The sequence below is a fragment of the Durio zibethinus genome, chromosome 22, assembly GCF_047325235.1.
Source record: "Durio zibethinus cultivar Kanyao isolate XHJ-2024 chromosome 22, ASM4732523v1, whole genome shotgun sequence".
NCBI classification, from domain to species: domain Eukaryota; kingdom Viridiplantae; phylum Streptophyta; class Magnoliopsida; order Malvales; family Malvaceae; genus Durio; species Durio zibethinus.
In genome coordinates this window covers 1,311,846-1,321,094 of record NC_143183.1, presented here as the reverse complement: position 1 = coordinate 1,321,094, position 9,249 = coordinate 1,311,846, and positions in this window count along the sequence as shown.

Below are 9,249 nucleotides of genomic sequence, written 5' to 3'. Positions count from 1 at the left end.
TATATTTTTATTTTATTTTTTATTATTATTATTATTTATCTATTTATATATATTATTATTTATCTATTATTATTATTATTATTTATCTATTAATCAATATATTATCCTTATTATTATCTTTTTATTTTTTATTTATTTTATTTTTTTCTTTTCTTCTTTTCTTTACTCGATTGAAGTTGGATTAGGATAAAAATTTGAGTTCTACCGTGAATGTGGGATTCAATCAGAATCTAGATTAGATTCAAAGATTGAATCTTAAATCCAAAAGGGAATAGGGATTGATCAGAAACTCTTCTGATCAATCCCAATAAATAGATCCACAAATCAAAAGACTGAAACACAGAAAAAAAGAGATACGGGCTGCAAGAAAAAAGGTAGACACAGAGAAGATTTAAAAGCTAAAAAAGGGTTTTGGTGCATAAGAACAGCTCTAAGAATCAGTGGAGAATTTTTGGAGAATTTTTTACGATTTTTTTTCTGAAAAGTTTTTAAAAATTTTCAAATTCCAGTCGAATTTTCTGACGAATGTTAAATTTTTCAGTGATTTTTTCAGCTAGCTGCTCAGTTTTCGACAAGAATTTTCAAAAATCGATCAATTTTTCGACGAACTTTTGGCGAAAAAACTCAGATTTCGACGAAAATTTCCAGAATCTGACGAGATTCAACCGGAGTTCTTTGGGTTTTAGAGAGAAAGGAGAGAAGAGGAAGGGAAGAGAGAGAGGGAAGGAGGGTTCTGTTGAAAAAACAGAGGAATTAGCCTTTTATACCCAGTGAAAACGACGTCGTTTTGGCGTCACTATGCTCAGAGGATCCTCGCGTTTTGAAGTCGGTGACCCGACCCGAGCGTCAACCTGCTTTCGACCCGCGTGTGACCCATGTCTCTGAGCCATTTCCCTAGTCGAGCCGACACCCCGAGTCGCATCTCTAAGCTGTCTTTTCTTTCTCAAGCCGAACCAAGCCGAGCCCTCAAGCCGAGCCGTTCCTAGGTTTTTTTTTCATTTATTTATTATTATTAGAATTGTTTAATTTTTTATTTTATTTTATTTTTTTATTTTATTTTCTTTAGATAAAATTAAAAAAAATATATTTTTGAGGAAAAGTTGAAAGTATCAATTTTCTTTGAAAATAAGCTTTCTAAGAAATATTTTGAGAAAAAGTTGAAAGTATCAATTTTCCTTGAAAATAAGCTTTCCAAAAAATATTTTTGGGAAAAAGTTGAAAATATCAATTTTTCTTAAAAATAAGTTTTCAAAAATGAATTTTTGTGGAAAAGTTGAAAGTATCAATTTTCCTCGAAATTAAAATTTCAAAAAAAATTTTGAGAAAAAGTTGAAAGTATCAATTTTTTCTACACAAAAGCAATCGTCTTTTTCTCTTTCCTTTTTATTTTCTTGATTTTTTTAATATTAAATAATCCGACGATGGAGTCTCTGCAAGTGAAACAGTAGTTTTCTTGAATATTCTTAAGGTGAGAGAATTTTTTTAATTTTTTGCTAAAAGTATTAAAATCAATTGAGAATAATTTTTTATTATTAATTACTTGGTAAATTTTTAAGGCTTATTAGATAATACAAAATTAAGTTGGTACCATCTTTCGATAAGTGTTGTGAGAGTGCTATAACCTTCTTCACACGTAACCGAACTCCCGAACCTTATTCTGGTTAGTAGACCCAAACCTATTCTTGTAAGGACCCTTAAACTTAGGTATTCCCTGAAAGGATAGATTCTTTAGATAACCAATCGCACATAGATAAAAAAGATTGGTGGCGACTCCTTCAAGTCAATGTCTAGTGATAGATCTCCGGATCTAGACATTATGACAGCTTGGTGACTCCGCTGAGGATCCTGAAAGTCAGGCCAGCAAATAAATTTGTGTTATCTAAGAGCCTAATAAAATTGAACCTTTTTGTATATAGATGTTATTATTCATTCATGTTTGTTTACTTTATTAATTATGTCATTCATATGCATGTGCATAACATGAGCTCTACACCCGAGTTTCGTCTCTCTAGGAAGGAGTAAAGTACCTATTACTTTCATGAGATTTAATGCCTCCTTAGTGGCTAGTGAAATACTCCCACTCAAATTGAACATTTTTCGCTTGTAGCCTATAATGGGTGAAGATTAGGGTGCCTTACTAGTCTGTGATGGATAATGATGTAAGGAGCAATTTGAGAACCTTTAGACTTTAACCTCAAACCATATGCAGTGAATCTTAAAAGTGCCTAGCCTATAGATAGAGCCATCACTCTTCCCTTTTACAATTGACCAAAAAGCATAAGATTCATATTCCTCTTATTCTGTGTGATGTTTTAATTTACTTAGTTATTTATTTATTTCTTTTTTTTGGGCATACTAACCTTTTTCTCTCATTCTTTTTCTTTGGTTCATGCTTATATCATAAAGTTGCATAAAGAATATTTGCTTGAGAAACAGTCTTCAATAAAATTTTTCATGGACTCCATTGAACGACTAGTTTGTTCTTCATCCGTATTAGCACATTGTGAGACACCCAACGAAGTAAGAATCCAGTCAGAAAAGATTCAACTGAAGATGGGAGATTGTTTATCAATCGGATATGATTCTACTTTGTCTCAAAAAAACATCTATCCTCCTCAAACAAAATAATCTAGAAGATTTAGTTGACATATAGAAGAAGATGAGTCCGTCAAGACAAGAGCAGTTTTGCCAGAGACATGGGCATATAGCACACCTTCTTGTAGTAGTTATCGACGATCAACTAATCAGGGCTGCAACACAATTTTGGGATCCTGCATACAAGTGTTTCATCTTTAATGAAGTTGATATGACTCCAATCATCGAAGAATATTCAGTTTTATTGGGTTTGCACCTCAAGGCTCCTGATAAGATATATGTCAAAAAACATAAGTCAGGATTTCATAAGGATTTGGCTCAACTCATGGGGATAGACAAAGAAGTTATGGATTCTTATACAAAGAAGAAATAAGAATAGGTTTGCTTACCTTAAAAGTTCTTTCATGAGTTTCTAATGCAACATGCCAATAAAGAATGGGGGTTAGATATATTTGCCTTAGCCATATACAAAATGGTGATCTTCTCAAAGGTTTTGGATTATATTGAGATAGCGGTGGTTGACTTCTTCAAGACTATGATCAATGGCTGTAATTCTTCAACGATAATATTCTTAGAGACTATCAGATCTTTGAGTTACTATCATCGAAATGGAAGACGTTTTATAGGTTGCATGCAGTTATTATACTTATGGATGAAAAGCCATTTCGAATGGGGAAATGGTGCTTTCTCAAAGCTTTATATCCGTAATCAAGCTTCGATTAAGGAATTCTATGAAAGTGGGTGGTCAGAATGAAAGTTTAAAAAGGAATGGATAACTTTTATACAAAAGTTGACCAGTGCCGATGTAAGATGGTTGGGCCTATGGACAAATCGTGAACCTATGTTGTACCAATGTAGGGATAATACAGTAGTCTCACTTCTGAGTTTATGAGGAGTGACAAATTATGCACCGCTCCTAGTGAAAAAGTAGTTTGAGGCAGAACAGTTCATTCCTATGACTTATGAGCTTCATCAGTTAAATTTCTCTTACAGTAAGTCTAAAGCATTTCAGAAGATGAATGAGATGATTAAAGCATAAAAAAATCCTCGAAGAGTGAGTCATAGACCGTTTACTGATAAAGTCACTCCAGAGTACTTGGTTTGGAGAGCAAAATGAAGACAAGAAATGGTATTCACTTATGAAAGCTCTCAACCGCCAATAGAAGAAAAACTTGAAGAGACACCATCAAAATTAGAGCTTGCAACAAAAGAATTTGAGTCTGAAAAGGAAAAGTTAAAGCAAAAAATCTAGAAGCTTCAAGAAGAAAAAGACCAGTGGAATGATAGAGCTGAAAGTCATAAAGCTAAAGTTCGTAAGATTGCTAGAGAATGTGATACAGCTGTTGAAGACTTAGCAGAGCTATACCAAGAGCATAAAAGGTTATGTGTGAGAGAAAGGGCCAAAGAAATAACCATTGTTGAGCTGACTGAAGAAAATATAAGATTGAAGCATAAGTATACTGAATTGAAAGAAGAAAGTACCCAAGTACAGACAGAGAATAACATGCTAAACAGTTATCTAAGCAGGTTAAGGTAAAAGTTGAATGAACAAGAAGACCACATTACTGCATTGGTTAGGGAGCATAGAGAATTATCATACCAAGTCTGATGTGGTAAAAGAGAGAACTTAGGAAGACATAAATACATTGAGCACCTAATGACCCAAATCTGTAAAGGGATATGCAAGGCAAAAGAGATGGTGGAAGAGGCAGAGTTATTGAAACAAGCGGTGACCCCAGTAGGAGAATATGGACAGCGTCTATTGAACTTCATTGAGGAAGCCAAGGCCCAGTATGAACAGATCAAGTAATTTTATGGTTATAGTTTTAGGATGATAAACTCAATGTAAAAGTTCTTTGGAATAAATGAAATCTTTTAGTTGAATATCGTCTTTAAGGCAAATGTTCGTTGCATACATGTATTTTTCATTCATTGTATTCTCATTTATTACACTTAACAAAGTAACCATGTGATAGTCATGCAAATTTACTAATTCTAAAATATGGTACTCAAGGTTCAAGGATAGCTTCATCTAGTGAGAACCATGTCCATCAATACAACACAAGATCCAGAGTCAGACAAATGAAATAGAAAAACTCTCACATATTTGAAAAGCTAGAAAAAATACAAGAAAAAATTGAAAATGAGTTGAGCAAGATTCTATATGCTCTCAATAAGTTGAACAAAGGAAAAAGAGTAAAAAAAAACATAAGCCAACAAGTTCCCCTATTGCAAGAAGTGGCTGACCCTTTGTATCCTCCAGGTTTTGGCCCACCTCAAATCCAGTCTGCACAAGAGGTTCCATCATAACATTTCGCATATCTTATATATCCTGAAATGCCATCAGCCCCCAACCCAGGGCATTATCATAGCTATGTAAATTCTGTCTTTACTGAAAAGGTAGTAAATTGATTCCTGATCTAGATGACCTAAAAGAGAATGAGAAAGTAAAAGTGGTGAAGTCTCAGGGAGATCTAAAGATTAGTATGCTAGAATAAAGGCTACGAACTATGAAAGGAATTGGATTTTATAGCTCTCTTGATGCTGCTAGGCTGTGCTTAATCCCAGATGTAATCATTTCGCCAAAATTTAAAGTACCAAAATTTAAAAAATATGATGGTACGAAGTGCCCTAAAACTCACATCACCATATATTGTCGAAAGATGGTAGCCCATGATCATGATGAATAACTCTTTATGCATGTTTTTCAGAATAGCCTTACAGGCTCTACTATCAGGTGGTACGTTCAATTAGACAGAACCCGCATTCGCTATTAGAGCGATATGGCTCATGACTTCATCAGTCAATATCGACATATTATCTATTTGACTCCTGATCGTTTGTCTTTACAAAACCTGAAGAAAAAAGCAAATGAGTCTTTTAAAAAATATGCTCAGAGATTGAGGGATGTAACTTCTCAAGTACAACCTCTTCTAACTAAGAAAGAGACTATAGTGCTATTTGTTAGCACTTTAAAACCTCTCTATTATGAAAAGTTGATAGGAAATGTAACAAAAAATTTTACTGATATGATAATTTCGAGAGAAATTATCAAGAGTGCCATCAAGAATGGCAAGTTGGAAGGAAGTGAAGCATTTAGCAAAAGAATCCCGAAGAAGAAAGAGACTGAAGCTCAGGTTGTGAGCTTTGATAGAAAATAATTTTAGGGTTATCAACTCTACTCACCACAAGGATACCTTTCATATTACCCTACTGTAAATAACACTTCCCCTTACCCATACCAACCATTTGTACAATCGCCTTATCCCCAGACATATCAACCCCCTCTTAGGCCTCAGAATACTGCATATAGTCCTAACATTTAGCCTACCCTAAGACCTCAAAATCATCCAACTAACCCCATGAGTGGTTCACGAAAGCAACGAACTACTCGTGAAAAACTTATATTTGACCCAATTCTAATGACTTATACAGAATTATATTGGGAGCTTTACAATAGTCATTTGATTGCTCCTAATAAGTTAGAACCCCTCAAGCCACCTTACCCCAAATGGTACGATCCCACAACCTATTATGACTATCACTATGGGATTATCGATCATTTTACCAAAAATTACACCGTTTTAAAACACAAAGTGCAACGGTTAATCAAAGATGAAATGATTAGCTTTGATACAAGAGGGGTGACTGCACCGAATATTAGTGGCAATCTCTTGCCTAATCATAATGTGAATGCTCTAAGCGAAGAACAGGAGCACCATTTGAAGAAAAAAGTGGCAAAGATTAAGATGCCTTTTAGTCAGCTATTTGATATCTTGTGGAAAGTTGACATGATACAACTAGTAAGTTCATACAGTTATCATGGAGTATATATAGCCAGCACTAGTTGTAAATATCATGGTGGGACAATGGGCCACTCTATTAAAACTTGTAAACAGTTTCATCAAGAAGTACAAAAACTCTTGGATTCATACCAGATGGAGGTCTACGAAAAAAAAAGACTTAGGAGGTATTGAGGTGTCCATTACTGATAAACCTGCAAAGCTGTTTCCAAAGTCAGTGACAATTCATTGTGGGAACAAGCTAAAGTCAATCATAGACAAACTCATTCCCAGGTCGATAACTTTTAAAGTTTTGACTCATTTCCCGTACAAGAATGATAAAGCTATACCCTAAAGATATGATTATGATACAATAGTTCAAGGGCAAGAAGGGGATGTCTCCAAAGCTTACGTTTTTAATATAATTGATGTAACAGGTATTACCCGAAGTGGAAGGTGCTACACTTCAAAAATATTAGAGAAGGCTAAAAGAGAGAAGGCCAAAGAAAAAGAAGAGCGAAATAATCCTAAAGTAAAACCTGAGAAAGATTGCCCGAAGTCGGTATCAGAAAAAAAAGTTTATGAATTCTTAAAACTGGTAAAACATAGTAAATATTCAGTTGTTGAACAGTTGAAAAAATGTCAGCTCGAATCTCATTACTATCACTGCTACTAACTCAGAGCCATACCGAAATGCCCTGTTAAAAATGTTGAATCAGACATACATGGCACATAATGTATCTATTGAAAATGTGAATCACTTGGCTGGAAATCTAGTCATGCCGAATCACATTTCGTTCAGCGATGATAAGATTTTCTTGGAGAAAAAAAATGTCAAGGCTTTGCATATCATAGTCAAGTGTAAGAGTCATATCATAACCAAAGTCCTTATCGATAATGGCTCTGCTATCAATGTCATGCCTATGTCAACTTTGGTGAGGCTACCCATTAACTACTCTTATATGAAAAACAGTCAGATGATTATGAGAGCTTTTAATAGGATCAAAAGAGAAGTCTTGAGGATATCGAGATGCCCTTACAAATTGGGACATGCACTTTTAATATGAAGTTTCAAGTGATGGATATCTCTCCATCTTACAACTGTCTATTGAGAAGGCTATGGATTCACATGACAGGAGCTGTGCCTTCTACCTTATACCAAAAGATCAAGTTTAATGTAAAAGGTCAACTAGTTGTGGTAGTTAGGGAGGAAGACATGCTAGTGACCTAACCATTGAATACTCTGTATGTAAAGGCTACCAAAAAAGCATTAGAATGCTCCTACCGATCTTTTAAACTAGTTAATTCTATAGGCGAAGGACTTAAAAATCAATCTTTTTAAGAATAGTGATGAGCCAAGTCATCAATAAGGGCTAGTATCCAGGATCAGGGCTGGGCAAGAACTTGCAGGGAATAAAAAAACCCCCGACGGTGATAAACAATAGTGAAAGGTTAGGCTTGGGTTATGAGATAGTAGAATGGGAGATCAAAAGAGGCCAGTAGGAAAAACAGCAAAATTAATGGTTATCCCACACCTGTATGAGACTTTCAGACCTGAATGATTCATGTACCCAGATACAAAAAAAAACATGGAAAAAGCTTTTGTCTAGTTAACCATTAATGCTATTGAAGATGAAATAGAGATTAATCAAGAGGGGTGGGTCCGTCTTTGTCCACCAAATTATAAGCTGAGCAATTGGAGTGCCATTAAAATGCCTGTGACCTTTGAAATTGATACAATGTAATTATAACATCCCAATAGCTATTACCGAAGGCATTGGGGTGATCTTTCTTGTTAGGGTCATTTATCTTTTATTATTTTTAATAAAAATTAAGAATGATGCATTTTCATTCATTTCTTCTTGTGTCTTCATTATTTTCATCTTTCCAAACACATCTTGCCAACATATCTCATTTCATTCAATTTCAGGTCCTTAAATGAACGTGAAGATAATTATGATAACAATCAAGATGTTAGTTTTAAGAATTCAATTAACACTGATGAACTTGACAATGAAAAAAATTTTGAGGAATATGTTATGCCTTCGGACCTAATGAGATTGATTAAACAAGAAAATAAGCCAATTGAGCCTCATTAGGAGATAGTTGACTTAGTGAATCTAAAAGATAAAGAGAATAAAAAAGATGTCAGAATTGGCACTTCACTTTCATCAGGAGATAGACAACGTTTGGTAGACCTACTTTGAGAATTCGTAAATGTATTTACTTGGTCTTACCAGGATATGCTAGGGCTGAGCACGGAGATAGTGAAGCACAGATTACCTCTAAAGCCAGAATGTAAGCCAGTTCAACAAAAACTGAGACGAATGAAGCTTAAAATGCTACTAAAGATCAAAGAAGAGGTGAAGAAACAATTTGATATAGGTTTCCTACAAGTGGCTAAGTATCCAGAGTGGGTAGCCAATATAGTACCAATTCTTAAGAAAGATGGAAAGGTACGAATGTATATAGACTATCGTGATTTGAATAAAGCTAGTCCAAAGGATAACTTTTTTTTACCTTATATCAACACACTAGTAGATAACATGGCTAGGCATTCAATTTTTTCCTTTATGGATGGTTTCTCAAGGTATAATAAAATAAAAATGGCTACAGATGATATAGAGAAGACCACTTTCGTAACTATATGGAGAACTTTTTGCTACAAGGTCATACCTTTTGGGTTAAAGAATGTTGAAGCAACATATCAAAGGGTCATACTAACACTCTTCCATGACATGATGCACAAAGAGATTGAGGTGTATGTAGATGATATGATTACAAAATCTTGTGAGAATGAAGATCATGTCACCAGCCTCAGAAAGTTATTTGAAAGATTGATAAGGTTCCAACTCAAGTTAAACCCAGCCAA